A 27,234-nucleotide genomic window follows, 5' to 3' on the forward strand; every position below is an offset into this window, starting at 1 on the left:
ATATGCAATCTGTACAATTTGCATTATTAATCTCAAACTTTATAACAAAATATATTTAATAATATTGTGAACAGTGGGAAACAATACTGTCCATCGACAATTTCCAGAACTGCAGTTGTACCAGAAAGTCTCAAAGCACATCATAAACAAAATTACTGGCTATCTATATTGCCAGCTGTGTTAGTTAGCATACCCGCTCTCCAGCCTGCGGGTTCGACTCCCGCTGTTGGCATGGATGTTTGTGATTGTCTTTGGAAATACTAGTGGTGGTGGTGGTCGGAGGTAGATAGCATTGGTGTAGTTGCAGTCAGTTGGTGGATTGAGTGGCAGAGACAGGGGTTGTAGAGCACCCCCCTCTATGAGTCTGTGGGAGGTGTCTAATAATAATAATTGCATCACTCTCCAAGATATTGTACTGTATGCACCTACATTGTGCACTGTCGAGCAGTGCAGATTATTCTCTTGAGCAGTTTCCAACTTTTCTCGCCATTATCAATCAGTTAAACACCATTCAACCACCTTTATATTTTTAATAAGAACACAAGTATCCCATTTCTTTTTTCTAACCACCAAATACTGCAAATTATGTACTGTGACTCACTTCATAGCTGGTTTTCCATCTGAATCTGTCAAAATTCAAATTAACATGTCAGATGCTTTTGAAAAATTGGAACAAAAAAATCACAGTATAAGTAACTAGTAATTAGTTTACGGAATTAACAACGCATATAAAGTATATTAATTAAAGGTAACTTTAATGAATAACTTCTATATTTCGGCAACGTCACATTGCCATCTTCAGGAATATAAAGATATGGTATGTGCACGCAGTCACTAACACAAAGCAAATGAGGAAGAAAGCAAGAAACTAATATTGTTCCTAAAGTCCTAATGGTGCCCTCTGGCGGGCTAATTTGGTAGTCTTGGCAGTTGGGCTGAAGTTCTCATAATGTAAGTCTCCCAGATTTGGGGTAGTTTCATGCACCCAAATTTGTTGATGTTAGGAACGTTTTTTAGAGCTGCTGAAGATTCTTTGAATAATCTTTAGTATTTAAACTTGCTGCGATGAATTATTTTTGTTTTCTTCCAACGAATTTTATGGTGTCAGCTCTTTGCTTTATGCGGATGATGTTATACTTCTAAATAAATCCGCTACAAGTCTGCAAGATTCTCTGACTAAATTGAATAGCTGTTGTAATAGATATGGTATGAAGGTCAGCAATAAAAAGACAAAGACAATGAAAATAGGCAGAATCATTGAAAATGTCAACTGTGTTGTGAATGGAGAACCTGTGGAACAAGTAAAACATTTCAGCTACTTAGGCACAATTTTTACTGAAGATGGTAAATTAAATATAGAAATAGACAACAGAATCAGCAAAGCTGGTATCGTGGGAAGTCAATTGAATAAATTCATATGGAATAAGAAAGCAATTAGTCGGAACACTAAATTAGCTGTATACAAGACTGTGTTCAAACCAATTTTAACTTATGGATCTGAGAGCTGGGTCAGAAGTAAAACACTTGACCAAAGACTAGAGACCGCAGATATGAGAGTCCTGAGAAAGATTAGAGGCGTGAACAGATGGCATCAATGGCAATATCATATTAAAAATGAGGATATTAGGAAAGAACTTGACATTGTCAGCATCCAGGAATGCGTTAGCAGAGCTAATCTCAGATGGTATGGTCACTTAAATAGAATGGGAGAGGAAAGATTAGCAAAACAAGTGTTCTCTGCCAGGTTGGCAGGAAAACGACCCAGAGGAAGACCAAGATATAGGTGGATTGATACGGTACAAAGTGCCTTAGACGATAGAAATATAAGATCTGATAATGTTGGAGTCTTGACAAGTAACAGACTGATTTGGAGGAAAATTGTAGATAGGAAGTTAGTAATGATGTAATTTTTTCATGTAGTACTGTCATATCCTGTACACCCCTTGAGGGTACATGGCAGGAATTTGATGATGATGATGATGATCTAAGGCATGGTCTGCCAGCCCAGAGCGGCTGTACTGGTGAAACCGGATGTAGTCTTTGTGTTCTGAAATCCTGATATTTGTTGTTCTGCCTGTTTGGCCAAAGTAGGACAATTTGCAGCTGCAAGGGACCTGGTATACACCAGGTAGGTCTAGGGGAAGTGGTTGGTCTTTGGTAGAGCGGATAAGGAATGCCAACTTTTTATATAGTCTGTAACAGGAAGTAAGGTCATATTTTTTGAGGATATTGGTTATCTCCTTGCCGACGAAAACAAAACCTTACGGGCGCTAGAGGTAGAGCTTTCGGATACACTCGGCCGTGATCTATGGTTGATACTTTATGACGTCTCATGCGCATCGGCAAAAAAAGAATTCGAAAAAATATGAAGTCGGCACTTGAAAAAATACGTAAACCTGACAAAGAATTCTACTTCCTTACCACAGCCACCACTCAACACTGTAGTCAACCTCTTGTCGGCAGTTTTAAAGCCTGAAGCACTCACCGCACTTTCACGTGGTCACAATTTCGCCCTAGCTCCTAAAAGAATACCTGCCGAAGAAATCATGATCCAGATAGAACGTGGGATTCGCAACCTGCCTAACCATATCGCCAACAACGTTAGACTGGATGTAGTCGGTGTTCTCACTAAAGCCAAACCAACAAAAACCAACTTATCCAAAAACGAATATGCAGCCCTACAAGAATTGAAAAACAACAAAAAAATAGTAATCACCAAGGCGGATAAGGGAAACGCCACTGTGGTGCTCAATCAAAAAGACTACAAAGGTAAGCTAACTACTTTAGTACTAGACCGTACGACTTACCTCCCCATTGAATATAATCCGACCAGCTCTCAGATTGGAACTCTCCACAGACTCCTTAAGAAGGTCACTTCTTGGCCTGTGGAAGTCACCAACAAACTAAAACCTTATAACTCTAGACCCTCCTGATTATATGGACTCCCAAAAATACATAAACAAAATGTGCCATTGCGTCCCATAGTGGATGGCATTGATTCCCCCCACATAAATTAGCCAAACATTTAGCCAAAATGCTCACACACTACACTGGCAACATACCATCACACATAAAAAACTCAGCCCACTTTAAAGCCAGTATAGAAAACCTCACACTCCAACACACTGACATAATGGTCAGTTTTGACATCTCCTCCCTATTCACTAATGTCCCACTCAAAGAAACCCTAGAGCTCATCCAAGCCAAGTTTCCTCCCAATATCTCAGCCCTATTTCAGTTCACAGTGAACTCAGGCTATTTCGTTTGGCAAGGTACGTTCTACAAACAGATAGAGGGGACAGCCATGGGTTCACGCTTTCCCCACCCTTGGCCAATTTCTTTATGGAGACATTTGAAGAGAAAGCCTTAAACTCCGCCTCACAAAAACCCACTATTTGGCTTCATTATGTGGATGATGTGTTTGCTATTTGGCCACATGGCTCAGACACACTCCACTCCTTCCTAACACACTTAAACAACCAACACCCCAGAGTCCAGTTCACCTTAGAAAAAGAGGAAAACAACACCCTCCGCTTCCTGGACACTTTAATCACCCGCCAGCTTGATGGATCTTTGGTTTTCTCTGTTCACAGAAAACCCACCCATACTGGCAGATACATTCACCAGCAGTCCCCCCCACACACACACACACAACAATATGGGGTTATAAAAACACTATATAACAGGGCAAAATTAATCTGCTCAGATGACAAGGCCCTAACTACTCAACTAAACCACATCCTCAACACTTTCTTAGCCAATGGCTATAACCCCAAAAAAAATCCAAAAAATACTAAAACCAGTAAACCACAACCCCCCCTCCCCCCCTCCACAATAAAGATTACACCAAGTCTATCACCATCCCCTACATCCAGGGCGCCTCTGAGAAAATAACCAATATCCTCAAAAAATATGACCTTACTTCCTGTTACAGACCATATAAAAAGTTGGCATCCCTTATCCGCTCTACCAAAGACCAACCACTTCCCCTAGACCTACCTGGTGTATACCAGGACCCTTGCAGCTGCAAATTGTCCTACTTTAGCCAAACAGGCAGAACAACAAATATCAGGATTTCAGAACACAAAGACTACATCCGATTTCACCAGTACAGCCGCTCTGGGCTGGCAGACCATGCCTTAGATACCCACCATAAAATTCGTTGGAGGAAAACAAAAATAATTCATCGCAGCAAGTTTAAATATGAAAGATTATTCAAAGAATCTTCAGCAGCTCTAAAAAACGTTCCTAACCCCAACAAATTTGGGTGCATGAAACTACCCCAAATTTGGGAGACTTACATTATGAGAACTTCAGCCCAACTGCCAAGACCACCAAATTAGCCCTCCAGAGGACACCATTAGGACTTTAGGAACAATATTAGTTTCTTGCTTTCTTCCTCATTTGCTTTGTGTTAGTGCCTGCGTGCACATACCATATCTTTATGTTCCTGAAGATGGCAATGTGACGTTGCCGAAATATAGAAGTTATTCATTAAAGTTACCTTTAATTAATATACTTTATATGCGTTGTTAATTCCGTAAACTAATTACCATTTATGTCTGACCAACGTATAAGCCTTGCTACCAGAATCACAGTATAAGTATTTCCATCATCCACTGACTTTCTCCCCTTCATTACATTATATTATAGGGACCAGATCACAAACAGTTCTTTTAATAGGAATTTCTGAATCCTCAAGTTGTATTGCTCTAATGCTACACTTAGAAATATAATTGACAAGCATGATTTCTGGATCTACCCCTTGATTCCAAACCACAAATAAATCTCAAATACTGTAAGAAAAAATTTTACATACTTATTGTTGATGCGATTCTTTTGTATGTTAATGTTATCATGCTGTGATGTTTTAATTAAAATTATTATTATTATTATTATTATCAATACCTGACCTCCATGGAGTCAGAGACTCATCATGGGAGGTACTCACTATTGCATACAATGCTCATCCAACCACTTCTTAAACTGATTCAATGTGTCCACATCCACAACACACTCAGGTAATTCATTCCACTCACCAGCCACCCTCCATGCAAAGAACCTTCTTCTCACTCCTCTGCTCACACCCTCCCTATACAGTTTCCAGTAATAGCTTCTTGTTCTACTTCCCTCTCCAATTCTATGAAAAATCTCTTCCATTTCTACCTGATAACAACCCCTGACCAGTTTATATGTTTCATGTTCTGTAAGAAGTATCAGGAGAATGGATGCAGAGCTGTCAGAATAATTAGAGAAGTACCACATCAGCATAATCGGTATTACAAAAACAAAGAAAACAGTAACAAGTGACTTTCTAAATAATAACCACAAGATGTTAGATTCAAGAAATAGTAATCAAAGAAAGGAAAGAATAGCTTAGCTGTATTATTCTACACTAATCATGAAGATAATCTTCTTGAATAACAAGACATGCACAATTCAAGCAGAGTGATGTTGTCACATATGAAAACGGAGAATAAGACAGTTAGACTTATTTGTACCAACAGTTCCACAAAAGTTTCCATGGAAGAAGTGGAAGCTTTTTTTTTGAGTGCATAGAGAAGGCTGCTAACATAAAGAATAAGGAAAAAGTTGGTTCTTATTGATTAACAGAGTATTAGAACAAAATTAATCCCAGACATGCATATATTTTTTTGAAAAATTTTGACACAAGAGCAAAACGAATGTTCTGATAATTGAGGGGTCATTGTTCTGAAGGTCGAATAAAGAGTGGATTACATTAGCTTTGCTGTTATGTTATTATTATTATTATCATTATTCAGGCCTCTATAGAGTCAAGAGACTCATCATGTAAGGACCTTCCTAGAAACACAGAATCTATCATACCACTCCTTGAACTCATTGACTGGTCTTGCTCTCACCACTCTATCAGGCAATGCAACCACCTTCCATGCAAACAAACCACTCCTCACCCTCTTGCTCACAGCTTATAATTAAAATAAAATAACATTTGTCCTTTCAATCATAATTGAAGGGTCAAATAAATGATAGGTAATCTTCTGTTATCTATCTTGTTAAGTATGTGCTGGATTTCTGTACAGAACATTGTACAAGTCATAATACAGTTGACCCTTGAATAACATGGGTTTGAACTGTGCTGGTCCACTTATACACAGATTTTTTTCAATAAATAAATTGGAAAATTTTGGGGGAATTTGCAACAGTTTTAAAAAAACTTGCAGACAAACCATATAGCTTAGAAATATTGAAAAAATTAAGAAAATGTTAGACATGTCATGAACACATAAAATATATGTAGATACTAGTCTATTTTATCATTTACTACCATAAAATATACACGAATTTATCAAAACTTATGCATATAAACACTTACAGACTTGCATGACTCCATTCGCAGTCAAGAGAAATGTAAACAAATGTAAAGATGCAGTATTAAATCATAACTGCATAAAATTAACTTATTAATTAATTAATTAGCATAAAATAAAAATTTTATGACAATTCATTCATTAGTGTATAGGCTAGGCTACCATAAAGCAGTCATATTGCTGCTTCTTAGTTATCAATGCGTGAATTGTTATACCTGTAAATAAATACGAATTTCTTTTTTACATTATTGATGTGTAGTGTTAGTAATATGTATAATATGTATAGTATTATATAAGACAATACTGATGTATGTACTGACAGGAAGATGATTCATCTTGTAAATTATAATAAGTTTAGTTTAATCCTTTATCCAAGTGTGAGCAAACAAAGTTTGCGCCTGAAAGTATCTTCAGGACTGGGGTAAGGTAGTGGAACACCAGGCAACTTGTTGCAAAGGTGGAGAAAGCTCTCTCATCACTCCTGTCTCAGTATCTCCCATAATGCAAAGCACATCTCCTTGCGGATATGTGTAATGCTATGCATTAAGGCAAGGGCCACTACCCATACCGGTTTCGACCTTTATTGAGGTCTCGTCAGTGGGAGCCAGGATTAAACTAAACTTATTATAGTCTAGCCAAGTGAAAAATAAACTCTCAACATCTTTCTCTGAATCCGGAGTAATTTAATAATAAGGTGGCACACCCTTTGGCAACTCCTATAGGTTAGGATGACCTCTCATTGCTTCTGCCTTTGTATCTCCACTACTGGGCCTGGCTCCCACTGACGAGACCTCAATAAAGGACAAAACCGGTAAGTGGCCCTTGCCTTAATGCATAGCATTACACATATCCACAAGGAGATGTGCTTTGCATTAGGGAGATACTGAGACAGGAGTGATGAGAGAGCTTTCTCCACCTTTGCAATGAGTTTCCTGGTGTTGCACTACCTTACCCCAGTCCTGAAGATACTTTCAGGTGCAAACTTTGTTTGCTCACACTTGGATAAAGGATTAAACAAAACTTATTATAGTCTAACCAAGTGAAAAATAAACCCTCAACATCTTGTAAACAGACGACGTAAACTTATGGTATCAATAAATACAGTACGATACCATAAATGTATTTTCTCTTCCTTATGATTTTCTTAATAACGTTTTCTTTTCTCTAGCTTTACTTTATTGTAAGAATATAGTATATAATTCATATAACATACAAAATATGTGTTATTTGACTATTTATGTCATTGGCAAGGCTTCTGGTCAACAGTAGGCTATTAGTAGTTAGGTTTTTGATGGATTTTTGACTGTGTGACGGGTTGGCATGCCTAACCCCTGTGTTGTTCAAGGGTCAACTGTAATATGGTCTAATTCCCCTATCAAAAAAATTACTGCATAAATTCATGTAGAGAGAAGATATAAGAAATAAAAAAAATCTCATTGGCTATGTTATTATTAATCTTCATCTGGCTAGCTATGAAGTTGGCAGTGATCATCTAGTTTTTATTATTATTATTATTAACATTAGACTGCCATGCAATTAAAAAGGTATTGTGGGAGGCACACACTGTTACACACAAAGTCCATCAAACCATGCTTTAAACTCATGTAATGTGCATTCACCACAATGTCAGGCAATACATCTCATCAACCACTCTCTATAACCTGCTCCTTATTATTATTATTACCACCCCAAGACCTCATGGAGTCAAAGACTCATCTGGGAGGTCCTTTTATCACACACGCATAAACACACTCAAACTCCTTGCAGACACCACACTCTTGGGTAAGGCATTCCAATTATTCACAACTCTGCACGAAAAAAACCTGCCTCTCACTCCCCTACTCACACCCTCTTTATACAGTTTCTAGGGATGACCTCTGGTTCTCCCCTGATCTACCACTATTCTCTGTAGAACTTCTCCACCATTGATCCTATAACAACCCCTTACCAACTTGTAGGTCTCTATCATATCTCCCCTCTTCCTTCCCTCCACCAGACTCTGCAAATTACATCTTTTCAATCTTTCCTCATACTCGACATTCCAGAGCTCAGAAACTACCTTAGTCAGTTGCCTTTGGACCCTTTCCAACATCTCTTCATCCTTCTGAAAACCCGGTGACCAAATCTGGGCACAATAGTCCATGTGTGACTTAATCAAAGCCTTATACAATGGAACAAAATTCTCCCTACATCTACAAGTCAGTGTCCTCCGCATAATTCCCAGAAGCCTTTGTGTTGTCTTCACAATTTTGGCAATGCGTCCCCTAAATTTTAGATCCTTATCCACTATCACCCCCAGATCTCTTATTTCCTCTACCTCCAACAATATATTCTCACCAAGCATAAATTCTGCATCCCATCTTTGTTTTCCAAATTTTAAAACCTTACATTTTGCAACATTGAACTCACACCCCCATTTCCGTGCCCAATCACTCAATTTATTCAAGTCTTCTTGTAAGACCACAACATCTTCACTACTCATTATGGTTCATCCCAACTTTGCATCATCTGCAAACAACTGAATATCTCCATTTATTCCCCTGCTCACACCTCCTTATACAGCTTTCAGGGATATCCCCTAGTTTTATCCTGCTCTTCTATTCTATGAAAAGTTTCTTCCACAGTAGCTGGTAACAATTATTTACCAATCATATTCCTTCTCTTCCTCCTATTCTCTAGACTTTACATACTGCATTCCTACAATCTGTTTTCATATCCCACATAGATAAGATTTTAATCAGGCTCCTCTGGACTAGGGGACCAGATCTGTTCACAATAATCCTCACAAGGCCTGATTGAGATGTTATACAATGGAAATACAACCTATTTATTCCTGAAGGTTAAGGCCCTCTGCATCATTGCCATTAGCTGATGTGGCGATCTCATATCTTGTGCAGTGTGATCTCTGAACTTCAGATCCTTGCCCTCCAACAGTCCAAGGTCTCTTATCTTCTCAACTGTTTCTAAAATTTCTCCAAATATATAATTTGCATCTCATTGTTGCCTATCAAATTTCAGAATCTTGTATTTTCCTATATTAAATTGACAGTTTGATACTGCTGCCCACTCATAATCAGGTCCTCCTCTAAAGCCACAACATCTGATTGATTCCTCATCACTCTCTCTCCAGTTTTGCATCTGCAAACAGTTGTATATCACTAATTAAAGCCATCCCAATATCATGAATATACAAATTAAATAACAATGGTCCCAAAACAGATCCCCTGTGGTACACCACTAATAACTTTACTCTTACTGGATACTGCCCCCCCCCCCCCACACACACACAGAACTTGTTGACACTTATCCAAGAGCTAGTTGCCTAACCAGCTCACTAACTAAAGTATCATCCAATCCCATATGTTTCAGTTTAGTTACCAATTTGTTGTGTTGTAATCTATTAAACACCTTTTGAAAATAAGTATAGTATTATGTATGCATCTCTCTTGTCCAATAAATTCATCACCATGTTATAGTACATAAGCAGTTTGGTAAAACATGGCTTTCCTTTAACAAACCCATGCTGACAAAGAATGCTGCAGTTATCAATCCACTGATATATGCTAGCTCTTATAAACCTCTCCAATATCTACAACCCCAGATATACAGATCAGCCTATAATTTGTTGACTTAGCTTGTGTGTGTGTGTGTGTGTGTGTGTGTGTGTGTGTGTGTGTGTGTGTGTGTGTGTGGTGTGTGTGTGTGTGTGTGAAGTCCCACTCTTTGGGGACTTGTGCTGTTCCAAGACTTATTAATAACAGAGGGTGAAAGAGATGATAATAGTGGCAGGAACGAATTATTTGAAAGAGGACAAAATGGAAATGATAGAGGATGTGAGGGAGTTGTTTGAGGTAGCAAAAGAGAAGAGTGAGAGAGTTAGGATGGTGAGTATCTTACCGCGGTATGACAGCGAAGTGTTTAGAAGGAGGGCCATAATTGCCAATGACTTTATGCGTGGGTTATGCATGGAGAGTGGTGTGGAATTTGTGGATGTGTGGAATGAGTTCGATGGGCGAAAGGACTTATATAAGATGGATGGGTTACATTTGAATGGAGTTGGTGTACGGAGACTTGAAAGAGTGTTGATGAATGATGTGGAAGTGGATGTACAGACTCAGGGAAACTAGATTTATTAAGAGGGGGGGGGAGTAGATATGCAGACTTTAGGGGGGGCAGTTAAGTGTATGAATGAGTATATTATGCCCGGGCGAGTACGACGGACAACAAATCAGAATGGGATAATTAGTATAAGGAATCAAAGTAGGGATGGGACAAATGGGCTTCTGCGATTCATGTACACTAATGCCAGGAGTATTAGGAACAAGAAGGAAGAGTTTTTGGCCATGGTTGGCACTTCCAGGCCACAGGTTGTCGGTATTAGTGAAACATGGCTGACAGAAGATGATAAAGCTAGTGGGATTGAATGCGATGGGTATAGCGTGTTCAGGAGTGACAGGGTGAATAAAAAGGGGGGAGGAGTGTTATTGATGATAGCTGATGAGCTTCAGCCAAGGAGTATAGAAGTTGAACTGCAGGATGGGGAAAAAAGCACATTTGAGGCTGTTTGGTGTGAGATACAATCTAGCAGAACAAAATATACAATTGGGTGCTGCTATAGACCGGGTGATGGAGTGGATGGTGGGAATAGTATGCATAAGCAAATAGAAGAAATGAATGGAAAGAGGGTAATTATTATGGGTGATTTCAATTATGGTAATATTGACTGGAAAGAGGAGAGGGCACATGGGAGGAAGGAATTGGATTTTATGCAGTTATTAAGGGACAACTATCTACGGCAACATGTATTGGAAAATACCAGGGGGCAGAGAGTGCTGGACCTAGTAATTGCAACTGAGAATGTGGCTGTAACGAACATGACCTTGTTGCCACCAATTGGTGAGAGTGACCATAAGGTCATGACTTGGGAGGTGGCTAAAGGAGTCGAATTTACAATTAAGACAGGGTATATGTGGAATTATCGGGCTGGTAAGTATGACAAGCTTAGGTGTGTGCTTGGCTCAATGCCATGGCATGTAAAACTGCAAGGGCTGGATGTTGATGGTGCATGGGAGGTGGTCAAGAACTGTTTGCAGGAGGCAATGGTTGACTGTATACCAAGAGTCCGAATAATAAATCAGGTAGGGGTTAAATGGATAAATAACACTATTAAGCTTGAGCTGCAAAAAAAGAAACAATTGTGGAGGGAATTTAAGGAGAAGGGTGACCATCAGGTGCATGAACAGTATAAAGCTCAGGCCAGGATGGTAACAAGGGTGGTAAGAAAAGCAAAAGCAGATTACGAAAGGAAATTGGCCATGCAGGCTAAAGAGAATCCCAAACAGTTTTTTCAATATGTTGCAAGTAAAAGGAAAAATGCTCATGGTAGAATGATCTTAAAAAATGCTGAGGGTAGGGAGGTAACTGAATCAGTCGATGTTGTGGAATTACTGAGCGAGCACTTTGCAAGAGTATATCATCCAGGTGGTGGCCTTGCGGAAATGGAGGAACCAACAGCTTATACTGGAATTGTGATGAATGAGGTAGAGGTAACTAGTCTGTTACAGAACCTCAATGTCAATACATCTGTGGGATTGGATGGTATACCAGCTCGTGTCGTACGTGAAGCGGCAAAAGAATTGTCAGTGCCCTTGACCATTATGTTTAATTTGAGCCTCAGGACTGGGTCAGTCCCAAGGGGGTGGAAAGAGGGGAAAATAGTTCCACTGCACAAAGGTGGTTCCAAGGCTGCTGTTGAAAATTACCGGCCAATCAGCATAACAGGAATCATTATCAAGGTCTTAGAGAAAATAGTCAAGAGGAAAATACAAGATTGGATAGAAGAAAATGGGATACTGTATCGGGGACAGCATGGTTTTGTGAAGGGTAGGTCATGCCTCAGTAACTTGCTCACGTATTATAACACAGTGACGGCTGAACTGGATAAGGGTAATGGGTTTACAGTGATTCTGCTGGACCTTGCTAAGGCCTTTGACAGGATACCACATGGAATTCTAATCAGTAAATTGCAGCATATGGGAATGGACATAGGGTTGGTGAGATGGATAGGAGGGTGGTTGACGGAGAGATATCAGAGAGTGGTTTACTCAGGAGTAGAGTCCACAAGACGGCCTGTGACTAGTGGTGTACCACAAGGATCTGTTCTTGGACCACTGCTGTTTAATTTGTTCATAAATGATATAGGAAAGGATCTGAGAGGAACAGTTCATTTGTTTGCGGATGATGCAAAGTTGGGTAGGGCAATAGTGAATGCAGATGACGTCAAAATTTTGCAGGATGATTTGGATAGATTGGAGGTCTGGGCTAGGGAGAATGGATGTCAATTTAATGTGGCAAAATGTAAGGTTATGCATTTTGGGGTGAAAAGATGGGAGGCAGTTTACTGCATTGGTGGAACCGTGCTCCAGGAAATTGATGAGGCACGAGATTTAGGAGTGTTGGTGGATAAGGAATTGAAATTTAGGGGACACATTGCAAAAGTGGCCAAATCAGCTCATCAAATCACTTGGTTGCTGAAGAATACGTTGACAAGCAGAGACAAGCAGGTTATTGTTCCTCTGTATCGAGCCTTGATAAGACCTCATCTCGACTACTGTGCTCAGATTTGGTCACCTAGGTTTCTTCTTGATGGGGAGGAGGTGGAGAGGATCCAGAGGCGAGTGACCAAGATGATAGCAGGTCTGTGGAATGAACCGTATGAGAACAGGTTGAGGATTTGTGGGTTGCAAAAATTGGTTGATAGGCGGAGGAGGGGAGATATGATTGAGACATTCAAATTACTGAAGGGTTTCTATAAAATTAATTCAGAAGATATTTTTGAGAACAGGGCTGGTTGTGGGAGGACTAGGGGACATCCATGGAAACTGGGCAAAAGTGTGGTTAGTAAAGGTGTTAGAGCTGGGTTCTTTACTTTTAGAGTAGTGAATGAGTGGAATGCGCTCCCTGAGTCTGTGGTGGATGCTATGACAGTGAATGAGTTTAAGGCGAGGTATGATAGATACTGTATGAATGTCGAATAGTTGTGATGAAAATGATTTGGGGCCTCCCTCGATGAGTCTAATGACTCCCTGGAGTTGCCCGTAATAATAATAATAATAATAATAATAATTAAACAGGTAGGCCAAGGCTAATGCTATCTCCTTGGAACTTTCCCTTAAGACACATGGTGATGATATGTCCTCAAGTCCCTTGCCTTATTCTCCTTGGGGTAATAAGGCAAAAGACTTGATGGATGTGATGTTTTAAGGATACTTGTGACATAAAGACCGAATAATATAAGCACGTAAACACAAGATAAATATTTAATTAACCAAATATTTCGGTCTGGAAATAGCAGACCATCTTCAGTGGTAGTACTACAAGAACAGTTTTAAAAAAAATACAGTGTGGAATACTAACAATAGATCATTTAAAAATAGCAAAAGCCGTGTGATGTTATATCACTAAGTATTAAAGGGAATATTTTTAAGCAGAGACATGATTGAAATAAAGATATTAATTAATAATATTAAATAACATAAAATTAATATGAATTAATGAGTTATCCTGATTAGACTTTCCCAGATTTTTGATATAGATATACAGTCATTCCGATTCAGGTTTGGATGATGGAGTAAGGCCTCTACGCTTTCTTTGAATAAATGTTCAAATTTATAATGGGATCTATGTAAGAGGTGAGTTTTTGACCAAAGGATGTTGTGGTTAGTTTCAATCCCATGCTGAGCCAATCTAGATTTTTCAGGTTTGTTGTGATGAATGGAGGATTGATGTTCTTGGATTCTTTTTTCAAGAAAATGTCCAGTTTGTCCAAAATAGGAGAGATCACAGTTACAGGTAATTTGATAAACTCCAGAAAGAGACATAGTTGAGCGTTTGTCTTTAGGAGAAGGAAAATGGGAAGATAATTTGTTAATAGGTGAATACGTAACTATTAACTCATATTTCTTCAGAATGCTTGCGATAGGTTCTGAAATCCCGGAGATGTATGGAATTGGAACTCGACGTATTGAATCTTCATTGTTTTGTGGTGGATTATAAGAATTGAGAAGATGTTGAGTACTCTTTTCAGAAAAGCCATCAAGTTTCATGTGTTGTTGGATAGTAGAAAGTTCTTTCTGTAGAAAATTAGAAGTAGAACAGTTAGTTTTGGCTCTTCTGATTAGACATTTTATGATTCCTGTTTTTTGACAAGGATGATGGGATGATTCTTTAAGAATATAACAACCTGTGAACATTGGTTTCCTGTAAACTGTAGTTGTAAGAGTATTTGAAGGTGACCGGATGAGGAGAACGTCTAAAAAATATAACTGGTTGTTTTCTTCCATTTCCATAGTAAACTTTATACGATGATGTAAGGAATTGATACTGTTTAAAAAAGAAGGTAAGGAGTCTTTGTTGTGCGGTCATACAGTAAAGATGTCATCTATATATCTTACCCAAAAGGATGGTTGAGGGAAAATAGATGAGAAGAGGACTTTTTCTAGATGTTCTAAATAAAAGTTGGCTAAAGCAGGAGAGAGAGGACTTGATTATAAGCCAACCAACAGACAACTAAAGAAATTAAATTCTCTCTTAGATGAAGTCATCAGTTTAGATAGAGACACAATCGAAAGACTTAAAACTCATTTTGCAAGACCTCCTAGATTTTATGGTCTTCCTAAAATACATAAGATTGACTTTCCTCTTCTTCCAATAGTAGATTGTATTGATTCTCCTACTTACCGTATAGCCAAATATCTAGCTAAATTAGTGAAATCTCACATAGGCAACTCTAGTTCCTTTCTAAAAAACTCCTCAGATTTCTTAGAAAAATTGAAAAATGTCTCATTGCAACCTATATATCTTATGGTGAGCTTTGATATAGAATCTTTATATACAAATGTACCTCTCAAGGAGACTTTAAAATTACTTGCTGACATCTTTCCAGAAGACATTATAAAACTATTTGATTTCGTAATACACTCTGGATATTTCTTATGTCAAAACAAATTTTACAGCCAAGTAGAAGGAATGTCCATGGGAAGTCCTCTCTCTCCTGTTTTAAGGAGACTGCATTGCAGTGTGGCACTACTGTTGTGTCACAGCTAATTCCAGTTGCAGGATGGCTGCTGCCATGTGAGTTTGGTCCAAAACAGGTGTCTATGAAGTTATTTGATTTTTGCATGCAAAAGGGCCTTTACCAAGTGACATTCACCATGAACTGATTGCTGTGTATGGCTAAATGGTGATGTCAAAGAAGCAGGTGTGTTTTTGGTTTGCTGAATTTAAAGCAGACCGTGGTGATATTGAAGATCAATATTGGGCAGGCAGACCTTTGTCCAAAAAGACAGAAAATGACATTCTTGAAGACTAGTGAGTGAAATTGCATAATGGTGAACTTGAGTAAGTCCACTGTTTACAAAATTGTTCACTATGTCCTTGACTTTTGAAAAGTATGCTCTCGCTGGGTACCCTGACAATTGTCAGAGTAGCACAAAGCAACAGACATAGGGATGTGTCTGAAGAATCTGTTGAGATACAGAATCAAAGACGAGGATTTATCGCTCACTTGGTCACAGAAGGTGAAATGTGGGCTTGTGAATTTACTCCCAGAGAGCACACAAGACTCCGTGACCTGAAAATATCCATGATCTCCTTTACGCAAAAAATTCAAAACTGTTCCCACTGTCTGAAAAGTCATGGCCACAATGTTGTTCTGGGAATGCCAAGACATTCTGTTGGTGAACAGAATGCCACTGATTGTTCCTGTTGAAGAGAGGAACAATCAATGTAGAGCTTTACCATGCAATGTTGGACAAGCTGAAAGCCAACATTCGAACCAAACAACTAGGACTCCTGATAAGCTGCATGATTTTGGTGCACAACAGTGCTACTCCAAATAGCCTAGACTTAGTGCCTTTAGACTTCCATTTGTTCAACCCCCCCCCCTCAGGAAAGGAAACACCTTTCTGGAAAGCATCTCACTACAGAGGAGGAAGTTCATCAGGTGGTGTGATGTTGATTACTGGGTGTGGGCATGAACTTCTACTGGTATTGATAAACTGATTTATCGTTGGCTGAAGTGCATCAATAAATTTGGAGACTTTGAGGAGAAGTAGTGCATGTTTACTTATTTCTTGGTGCATAATTTCAACTTCCTATTATTAAACTTCCTCGAGAAAAAAGAAATGGGTTATCTTAGTTTTCAGAAGCCCCTTGTATCAGTCCCCGTGGTGTCAAAAGATGCATTCATCTTTTGTACAGCTTCCAGAGATAGCCTTTTGTTTGATCATAATCTCTCCACTCAGTCATATCTGCTCTCCTTCTATTCCCAAGGCTGTACTCTTTCCATTGCTCAATCTCTTTTCACATCCCATATTCAAGTGATTCAACACTAACTGATTGAATATTTTCTGTACCCTCTCTAAGATATGCCAGCATAGTTGACCGAGTGGTTAGCATATCCGCTCTCCAGCCAAAATGCTGCAGGTTTTCGAATCCCACTGTAGGCATGGATATTTGTGATTGTCTGTGAAAATACTAGTGGTGGTGGTGGGCAGTAGATGGTGTTGATGTAGATGATGTGGTTCACTCTAGTTGGTGGATTGAGTGGTGGAGACAGAGAGTTGTAGAATAGGTGTCCTCCCTCAATGAGTCCTTGAACTCCCTGGAGGTGTCATGTAATAATAATAATATCTTCAACCTATTGAAAATCAAGTGACTAGATCACAGATAAAAGATTATATGCAGTCTGATCAATGCCTTATACAACAAACCAAATCCTCTTTGCTTCTGCATGACAAGACCCCTCTTCATCATTTCCATTATTTTCCCATCATCTTCAAGTCCCTATCCACCACCACTCTCTCAACTCTTCTGAAATTCCCCATCAATTGCATAATCTGCATCCCATCCTTGTCTACCAAATTTCAAGACCTTACACCAGTGCAGCATTAAACTTATAGACACGAAAAGTTAATAGCATTCCTCAAAAGAAAAAAACACACCTAAAGCTCCTAGCAAATAAGTTGGCAAATGTCCTAAAAGAGTACAGAGAAAAATATAAGAAAGCTAAGTTATGTGTAATAGTAGCTAAACAAAATTCATGTGACAAGATTGGAAAGAATATCAAAGTTAAATATCAGGACGATGGCAAAATGTTCTGGAGGCTAGTGAAAAATCTTAGAAATGGAAAAATATGTGCTGTAAAAGGAGTCAAAAATGATAAAGGTGACATGAAAACTAATGATAACAATATTCTCGATTCCTAGAGCAATTACTTTGAAAGTCTGCTTAACAAAACAAGCACTGACAGAATTGTAGCAAAAATTATTCAAGAGTATGTATAAATACTTGAGGTAGAAACAAGCTATCAAAAGTCTGAAATTTTCTGAAAAAGAAGCTGGAATATATGATATTTGATCAGAAATGCTCATGTGTGGAGGAATACAATTGTTGCAGTGGCTACACTAAATAATTCAGAGGACCTGGTCAGAAGATCAAATTCTAGAAAATCAGAGTAGAGCTCTCATAGTTCCCATTTGTAAAAAAGGAGAATAAGTTAAGCTTATATAATACTAATCATGGAAGGATGAATTACAGAAGTCACATAAAAAATTTTATTTGTGGAATTTTTGTCTGTTTCATAGCCATTTTTAATATATTACAGGAAGATAATCATAAAAAAAGAGCGAACAACAATTAAATTGAAAGCACTTGATATTATATGTGTTGTTGACTGCAGGAGAATAACTCCGTATATGTTAATAAGCATTAAGAAATAAATTAAAAATGAAATAAATGATAATTTATTTTAAATTTAAATAACTAATTAATTACAATTTATGAACCACATGAATGTTGGGTATTAGTTAGGATAACTTTCAAAATTGAGAAAGTTCATGGCAGTCGTTTTTGTTATGATTAAGATTGTTAATGTGTGTGCTTCAAATCTTTCTTTATACAGTCTTTCCAGAAGAAAATAGCTTTTGTGTAGAACTTTAATATTAGTTCAACTGAATTCTGTGTTTTTTAGATAAGGTGAAGCTTGCTAAACCAGATTTGTTGGGCTCCTTAAGTGCAAAATATTCTTGATGTTCTTAAGATAAATTTGTCCAGAACAAGTAATCTGTCCATAATAACATAAGCAATAAGATCATTGGGAATTCATTAAACTCCAGGGTAAGAAAGAGGAGTATATATTGCCTTTTCAAGAGATAAGGCAATTAGTTTATGAACTGGATAGAAGGAGATTTATTATTATTATCCTAAGAACCCATGGAGTCAGACTCATTTAGGAGTCGCTTTTCTCATACCATGCCTTGAACATATTCTAAATCTCTGCAGACACCACACTTTCAGGCAATGGATTCCAATCATTCATAACTCTATGCAAAAACCTACCTCTCATCCCCTTGCTCACGGTCTCCGTATACACCTTCCTGGGATGCCCTCTTGTTCATCCTCAATCTCCCATCATTTCATGAAAAACCTCTTCATTGTTAATCCTATAACAATCCCTTTTAACATCTTTTAACATAATATTACCCATCTTTCCCCTATCCAGTAGACTGCAAATTGCATCGTGTCAACCTTTCTTCATATTCAACATTCCAGAGATCAGAAACTATTTTGGTCAAATGCCTCTGGACTCTTACTAACATCTCTTCATCATACTGAAAACCAAGTGACCAAGTCTGTACACAGTAGTCCATATGTGGACTAATCAGACCCTATACAATGGAACCATAATCTCCATACATCTACAAGTCAGTGTCCTCCACACCATTCCCAGAATTCATTGTGTTTGCCTCAATTTTGACAATATGACCTCTAAATTTTAGATCCTTATCCACAGTTGCTCCAAGATTTCTTATTTCCTTAACCTTCAACAGTATATCCCATCTTTGTTTCCCAAGTTTTAAAACCTTATATTTCACAACATTGAAGCATCATCCCTACTGCTGCGCCCATTCACTTAGTCTATTCAAGTCTATTTGGTCTCATGTCCCAAACTCATTAGATACTTTTCTCTATCACTTCAATAGCCTTCACCCTAGAATCCAATTTATTATTGAAAAGGAAACTATCTGGCCTTTCAAGACACCTTGGTCACCTGCCTCCCTAATGGTGACCTGTCCTTTTCAGTATACAGGAAACCCCACTCACACAGGCAGATACTATACACAAACTTTCCCATCACCCCCCGCCTCAACAATATGAACAAAGGCTTATAACCTTTGTTCCAATGAAACATCTCTTGCAACGGAACTTAATAATATACACCACACTTTTCTATCTAATGGTTAGAGTTCCTACATTATTAAAAAAATAATCAATCATTCCCCCAATCCACGGCCTTTTCTTCAGAAAGATTTTAGTAATGCTATCACTATCACCTACGTCCAAGGAACATCAAAGAAAATATCCAGAATCTACTACATCAACTATATCCTCTCCTGCAGTTGTCCTTATACTATTTTCTCCAAACAATGCAATCCTACCATAATTTTTTTTTTTTTTTTTTTTTTTTGCTAGCTACATATCAAAAGAACTCCCTAGGATTTGTTTTGGCTTCATTAGCTAATTGCTGATCATAGTGAACTTTTGCTAGCCTTACGAACCGAATCACCTTCCATGCCTGTTCTTTGTATTCCTCTTGGAATTAATTATTGCCACTCCTCTTATGTTGCCTCTATAATTCCTTTTTTTCTCTGTATTGCATGCTTAATCTCTCCATTCATCAATTTCACATCTATCTTATTTAACCTTCTGACCTTTGGAAAACATTTAGACATTGCTTGTACTAGATAGTTCTTGAATATGCTTTCCTCGAGGGGTGTTTTTTGTTCTCTTACTCCTCCCAGAACCTTCTTCATATCCAGTTTTTCCTATATCCCAGGCCATTCCCTTCCCTTTTTGTCTACACATGCATTCACATTCTCTTGATGCATCAACCTTTCTCACACTGTGTTATCCTGCCATCCCAAATCTCCCCTTTTCCCTGTTTGTCTTGCACACTTGTTCTCTCATTCTCTACACTTATGCTAACCACTTCTTTATTCATAAGCACCATTGAATCTCTCCTTCCTTATTCTACCACTTATTTCAAATTGCTCCAATTTATTCTCTACACTCATTACTTTCTATTCCAGTAGAATTTAGGGGACATATTGCAAAGGTGGCGAAGGTAACCCAGAGGATTGCTGCAATAATGAGAAGGACACTGACCTGCAGAGATAAAACAGTCATCATTCCGTTGTATAAGACCCTGATCAGACCACACTTGGACTATTGTTCTCAGATTTGGTACCCAGGATTTGAAGGGGATAAATTAACTGTGGAAAGGGTACAAAGGCAGATAACAAAGATGGTTTCAGGACTGTACAATGATAGTTATGAGGATCGGCTGATGGAATGTGGACTGCAGAGTTTGGTGGATAGAAGAAGGAGAGGTGATATGATTGAGACTTTTAAACTGTTGAGAAGTGGTTACAGGGTTGACACTGGGGAATTCTTTCGCTTGGTTGAACAGCGGGAAGGAGTGATGACAAGAGGCCATCCCTGGAAGTTACGAAAGGAAACTGTGAGCAAGAGGGTAAGGAGTGGTTTCTTTGTATGGAGGGTGGTTGAACCATGGAATGCATTGCCTGATGGAGTGGTGAGAGCAAGAATGGTCAATGAGTTCAAGGAGTGGTATGATAGACTGTGTTCTTCTTAGGGGGGGGGGGACCTTTCCCTCGATGAGTCTTGATAGACTTTGTGTTTCTTAGGAAGGACCTCCCAAGATGAGTCTTTTGACTCCATGGAGGCCTGAATAATAATAATAATAATAATAATAATAATAATAATAATAATAATAATAATACCAAAGTTCTACACAAAAGCTACATGCTTCTGGAAAGATTGTATAAAGAAAGATGTGAAGCAGCAAAAACCATTGTGTTAAACTTTCTGAATTTGGATAGTTATCATAACTAATACTCACCATTCAGATGTTTCATTAATTGTAATTAATTAATTATTTAATTTTAAAATAAATTATTTCTTAATTTATTTTTAATATATTTCTTAATACCTATTAATGCAAATGGGGTTATTCTACTGCCGCGATAGGACATATAATATCACACACACACACACACACACACACACACACACACACACACACACACACACACACACACACACACACACACACACACACACACACACACACTTCCAATTTAATTGTCGTTCTCTCTTTTTTGTAGTTATCTTCCTGTAGTCTACTGAAAATGCTATGAAACATAGCCAAAAATGCTATAAATACACGATTTTATATAAGACTTCTTTAATTAATTAGTGATATAGATGTCTTCCACTTATGTCACAATTTTTAAATCTAATAAGTTAATGTCCAGGTAAGATTTAGATCCAAATTAGGATACATGAAACATTTCTTAGCCTCTTTGGCTAAGAAAAACTGTGGAAGAGAAACTTTTCGAAGAACAGGGTGGTCAAGAAAATAGAGGTTATCAAGATGAGATTTTCACTTTATGACAAATTGTTGAGAAATTGAGAAAGCTTTGGTAGATGATGAAGGTTGGTGGAGTAGTGAGACGTAGAGTTGTAGAGTAGATGCCCTCCCTCGATGAGTCTTTGGACTCCCTGGAGGTGTGATGTAATAATAATAATAATAACGAATATTTGTACTTCGGGTTTTGTAGATCTGAAAAAGACAAATGACAATGTGCCTAGCGAGAGAGAAGAGTTTTTCAAAATGAAATATTATAAAGAGCAATATGTAGTCTATGTCTAAGTTGTAATTCAGTAGCTAAAATTGAAGAAATCACAAGAAAATGATATGATCTAAAATCAGTTGTAAGAGAAGGATGCACAATATCATTGCTCTTATTCATCATCTGTATGAATCACATTGCTAAGGAAAGTGGAATGAAACCTGATATTAGAATCGAAGATATCAAACATAGCTCTTTGCTTTATACAGTTGGCATACTCTTAAACACATCCAGTGCAATATTCCAGGATTAACTAACTAAATTTGTAACATCTGCAACAAATTTGGCATGAAAATCAGACCAAAACTATGAAAATAGGCAGGCACATGGAAAACTTCAGCTGTTCTTTCAATAGAAAACCTATAGAACAAGTAAACTTTTACAGCTATTTTATTATTATTATTATTATTATTATTATTATGTGTCCCCCCTCCAGGGAGTTCAAAGACTCATTGAGGGAGGGCACCTACTCTACAGTTCTGTCTCCACCACTCAATCCACTAACTACAACAAATGACAACTATACCAATGCCATCTACTGGCCACCACCACTAGTATTTCCACAGACAATCACAAACATTTAAGCCCACAGCAGGATTCAAACACACAGCCTTTTGGCTGAAGAGCAGATAATCTAACTGCTCGGCCAACCAGGCTGGCTGGCCGAGTTTATTTATTATTTATTTATTATTATTGCTATTTATTAAGGCTCCATTTTTAGTGAAGGTGGCAAATTAAATATGGAAATAGACATCCAGAAATGTAAAGTTGGTATGGTGGCATAGACAGTTGAATTAACAACTCTCACATCTGTGGCCTCTAATCTTGATAAAAGATTAGAGACCACAGATGTGAGAGTTGTGAGAAAGATCAGGGTGTAATCAGATCTCATCAATTGCAGAATCATATTAAAAATGAAGATATCAGGAAGGTACTAGATGTTTTTTTTTGCATTAAGAATGTGTGAGAAGTGCTAATATAAAGTGTTATGGTCACCTAAACAGAATAGGAGAAGAAAGCTTACCATACCAGGTGTATGCCGGCCTGGTTGGCCGAGTGGTTAGTGTATCTGCTCTCCAGCCAAAAGGCTGCAGGTTCAAATCCCGCTGTGGGCATGGATGTTTGTGATTGTCTGTGGAAATACTAGTGGTGGTAGATGTGGTGGGTGGTAGATGGTGTTGGTGTAGTTGCGGTTAGTTGTAGATGGTGGAATGAGCTGTAGAGTTAGGCAGTTGTAGAGTGGGTGCCCTCCCTCGATGAGTCTTTAGACTCCCTAGAGGTGTCATATAATAATAATAATGCCATGATCTTTGGAAAAATACCCCAAGGAAGACCAAGATTGATGTGGATTGATTTTGTCAGATGTGCCTTAGAAGACCAAAATGTTACAGAAAATTTGTAGGAAAATTATTGATAGGAGATTAGTAATAATGTAAATTTAATCTTTTAGTACAATCACAGTAGCCTGTTCACCTCTTGAGAGGTGAACAGGCTACTGTTATTTTTAGTATATCAACAATTTCCTCATGTAGTAGGAAATTGTTGATGTATTAAATTTATTAATATTAATTTAAATTTAAATTATTATATCTAATAGTAACCTTGCCTATCCAAAAAAAAGTGACTGCATAATGTCATTATTATTATTGCATGGGCAACTCCATGGAGTAGCTAAGTCTCATCATTGGAGACCCAAACTATCAACACAATATCTATCATACCTTGCTTTGAAATCATTAACAAAGCACTCACAACTGACTCAGGCAATCGGGACCATTCATTCACTTTTCACTTTTTCCATACTAAGTTGACATCCATTATGTTTTTGTTCATATGTCAGCCTATTTAAGTCATCCTGCAAGCTCTCCTCATCACTTTGATTAACTGTTATCCTATCTAACTTTGTGTCATCAGCAAACAACTGAATATCTCCGTTCAAATTATTTCCTATATCATTTATGTACAAATTAAACCGCATTGGTTCAAGCACAGGTCCCTGCTGCACACCACTAGTTACTTGCCTTCTCCTGGATTCTGCTTCTCCATATACTACTTTTTGATATCTGTCTCAACCACTCTTTTATCCAGTTTTCATAACAGAGTTTCATATAGTATTTTGTCAAGTGCGTTTGCAAAATCCAACAGATTCAAAGAAATTATTTTGTCTGCCTTCCACTCTCTTGTGGCTTTGCCAGAACTGAGACTTTCATTGAATAACCTAGTCAAAGAGATCACCAGTTCCCCTAATGGTGTGTATTTTAAATAAAATATTATTATTATTTATATGAGTACTCAACGAAGTCAAAAGACTCATCACAGGAGACCCACACTGTCCATTAACACAATACCTATCATACATCTCCTCGAACATATTCACTGTTGGAATGCTCACAACCATATCTTGTAATCTATTCTACTTATTCATAACTCTCCAAGTAAAGAAACTAGTCAGCACAGTCTTAGACAACTTCCAAGTTTGACCTCCCTTGTTTTTCCCCTACTCCACATGTATTGAAAAATTTCTTTTCTGCCAATCTTACAGAATCCTTTAGTGATTTATAAGTTTCTGTCATATCCCCCCCCTTTCCTCTGCCTGTTAGCTAAACTCTGCAACTCATACACCTTCAGTCTATTCTCATAGGGAACATTCTACAGACCTTTCACGAGCTTGGTCACTCATTTCTGAATCCCTCTCCACCACCTCCCACCCCCCTGGAAAGGCAGACAACCAAATCTGTGCACAGTAGTCGACATGTGGCTGAATCATAGCCTTATAAAGAGGGATGATAACTTTTTTATCTTGTCAGTGTATTCTTCAGCAGCCACGTAATTCTTTGAGCTGTTTTGCCAACTCTTGTAGTATGTGTGCTGAATTTCAAATCTCTATCCACTCTGATTGCCAGAACCCTATCCTCATCAATTTCCTGTTACCTAGTACCATCAGTTACATAAAAAGGCTACTTTTAGGATGTAGCCTTTTCATCAAAAAGTGTGATTACCTTACATTTTTTAGCATTAAATTGACAACTATTGTCCTTTGTAAACAATGCCAATTTATTTAAGTCATCATACAAGATATCTATATCACTTTTATCAACTATTGCCCTCCTCGATTTTATATCATCACCGAACAACTGAATATCTCCTCCCCCCCTAAAATCTTCTGCTACATCTATCTTTAAAGGTACCTGCAGCATCCAGTGGGTCGAGAGGGGACAATGATAGGTATAGAAGCAGTGACATTTTTATGCTCTATACTAATGCCAGGAGTATCCGAAATAAAGGAGATGAATTGGTGGTTCTGATAGCGTCAGTCTGGCCAAAGATTATTGGGATCTCTGAGATATGGTTGATGGAGGATGATATAATAACAGGAATTGAAGTGGCAGGTACAGCATTTTTCGGCAGGAAAGGAAAAAAAATGCAGTGGTGGAGTAATGCTTATGATAAGTGATGACTTGTGTTCTCTAAGAGTGGAGACTCTGGAAGGCAGTGATACTAATGGTTTTGAAAGCATATGGTATGAGGTAGAAGTGGTCAAGACAGGATATTTTGTGATGTGTTGCTATAAACAAGGGAGCACAGAGGGTGGGGAGCAAGAGATGTTTAGGCAGTTGAATTTGGTAAGTGCAAGAAGAATGATTTTTATGGAAGATTTTAACTACAGCACTATAAATGGGGAAGAGGGAAATGCATGTAGCAATAAGGGAATGGAATTTCTAGAATTCTTGAGGAACAAATGTCTTAGGCAACATGTAATAGAGGGAACAAGAGCTTCAAGAGTTTTGGATTTGGTCATAGTTAGAAGAGCTGATAATAAGTGAGATGACATCTCTCTCGCCAGTTGGAGAGAGTGACCAGACTATTCATCTTCCAAGAAATGACTTGGAAGATGAATAGACATGCAGGTGTATCAGAGAAAAGGCAATGTATGTGGAATTATAAGGCAGGTGATTATAATAGTCTTACAGTAGGTATCAACTAGGGGCAGTTCCATGGAGGGCAGAATTTGAAGGCCATGATATCATTAGTGCTTGGGAAATTGGAAAAGGATATTTGTTAGCAGCAATAGTAAGCTGTATTCCACGAGTGAAGAAGTGAACACAATTTGGTGTAAAGTGGATAACAAACAATATCACTGTAGTTGAAAAAGAGATTATGGAAGAGATATATAAGGAGAGAGGTGGAGGACAGATACACGAAGAATATAAGACTCAGGCCAGGAGAGTGACCAGTATGGTGAGGAAGGCAAAACTGGAATATGAAAAGAGATTGGCAGTAAGATACAAAGAAAATCCTAGGGACTTTTTTATGTTTAGCAATGTAGCCAGTAGGAGGAGAAATGATTGTGGAAGAATGCAGGGGGGGATATTGGGATAAAAATGGGAATAGAGTGACTGATTCAGAGGACATTGTAGAGTTGTTCAGTGAGCACTTTATTGGCGTATTTTATCCTGGTGAAGAAGGTTTTAATACTAGAGTGGTATAGAGGTTCGAGGTTTAGATGGGCAAGAGGACAGTGTGTTCAAAATACTGAGTACTCTGAATGTCAATAAAGCAGTGGGACTGGATGGTATTTCACCACAGGTTTTGAGAGAATGTGCTAAAGAACTGACAGCTCTGTTGACCTGACTCTTCAATAAAAGTCTAGTTGTGGGAAAGGTACCCAAGGAATGGAAGGAAGGTAAGATAGTGCTGCTGCACAAGGGTGGTAGCAGTCTGGAAGTGTCTAATTATAGGCCAGTTTGTGTGTCATTGTTAAGGTCTTGGAGAAATTAGTGAGGAACTATATACAGCGTTGGGCGGAGGAGGGTAATGTTATCTGTGAGAGTCAACATGGATTTGTGATGGGATGCTCTTGTTTTAGTAATATGCTAGCCTTTTATAATAAACTTACAAATGCAGTAGATGAGGGAAAGGCATATATTGCCATTTTCTTGGATTTAGCAAAGGCATTTGACAGGGTGCCACATGATAAACTGATATTTAAGTTGCAGCACATGGGTTTGGATGTCAGGTTGGTCAAGATTCAGGATTGGCTGTCTGATAGGTATCAGAGAGTTCTGTACTGGGGCAGTTTCAAGGAGGCAGAGGGTTACACGTGAGGT

The 27,234-nt window shown here is 38.2% G+C and overlaps 1 protein-coding gene across 10 annotated transcripts in view; it reads left to right on the forward strand.

Moving 5' to 3' along the window:
* Positions 1–27,234, forward strand: part of LOC150104251 (uncharacterized) — a 1,804,220-nt gene that overhangs the window by 1,215,126 nt on the left and 561,860 nt on the right. The window lies entirely within an intron of this gene.

This window comes from Typopeltis vanoorti, chromosome 8 (assembly GCF_054136105.1).
Source record: "Typopeltis vanoorti isolate ZY-2024b chromosome 8, IOZ_Tvanoo_1.0, whole genome shotgun sequence".
NCBI lineage: Eukaryota > Metazoa > Arthropoda > Arachnida > Uropygi > Thelyphonidae > Typopeltis > Typopeltis vanoorti.